Source organism: Musa acuminata, chromosome BXJ1-3 (genome assembly GCF_036884655.1).
Source record: "Musa acuminata AAA Group cultivar baxijiao chromosome BXJ1-3, Cavendish_Baxijiao_AAA, whole genome shotgun sequence".
Classification (NCBI taxonomy): domain Eukaryota; kingdom Viridiplantae; phylum Streptophyta; class Magnoliopsida; order Zingiberales; family Musaceae; genus Musa; species Musa acuminata.
In genome coordinates this window covers 34242501-34243233 of record NC_088329.1, presented here as the reverse complement: position 1 = coordinate 34243233, position 733 = coordinate 34242501, and the positions used below count along the sequence as shown (strand labels likewise).

Here is a 733-nt window from a genome sequence, read left to right as displayed (position 1 = left end):
GTTGTAACTCATCCTGTTTCTTTATTTTATCTTATTACTTGACATGGAGCACATTTAAAATTTTACTCATCTTGATTTTTGTATAAGATCAATCATCTAAGACCTTTCAAGTATACCTGAAGACATTTTATGCATATAGATCCATATCAAATTGAATTGATACAAACAATATTTATTATTATCATGCAAGCATGAAACGTCAAATTTATAAAAGAAGGTCTCTCCGTTGAGATGATGTATACAAATAATCTTACATCGGTTCATAATGGCTCTCTATTGAGATGGGAGCAGTCTAAAAGAAGGGGCGCTGATATGGACAAACTCATACCTTTCTCGGTCTTCTAGCTAAGATCAAGTGTAGTATCTGTTCTTGTCAATTTAATATTTGATACGTGAGTCATCGACCTATTATGATGTTAAATTAATTTCTTGTAGGGGGAGGGTTTACTATAGTGGCTTGCCATTAGGACCCTCACTTGTCGCCCATGCGTTACACTGCAGCACGGGCCTGGCGCGCCCCAATCAAATCAAATGTTTAAACATTTCAGCCACAGTTTTAGACGCCCAGCAAATTACATAATATGGATGATAGAACGATGATAGCTTATGTGCTTACAAAAACAAAAGTCCTTGTCTTGGGAAAATGTAGGAGTCTTCTTTCATCGTATCTTAGAAATCAAAAGTGATTTTCGTCACGGTAACTGTGGCTTTGAATCTTTGTGATGACAAAGAA

The 733-nt window shown here is 35.9% G+C and overlaps 1 non-coding gene across 1 annotated transcript; it reads left to right on the top strand.

The window, feature by feature from the left end:
* Positions 1–324: 324 nt before the first annotated feature.
* On the top strand, positions 325–522 carry LOC135639400 (U2 spliceosomal RNA). The gene has a single exon (XR_010496920.1). It is a non-coding gene; the product is annotated as a U2 spliceosomal RNA (small nuclear RNA).
* The last annotated feature ends 211 nt before the right edge of the window (positions 523–733 follow it).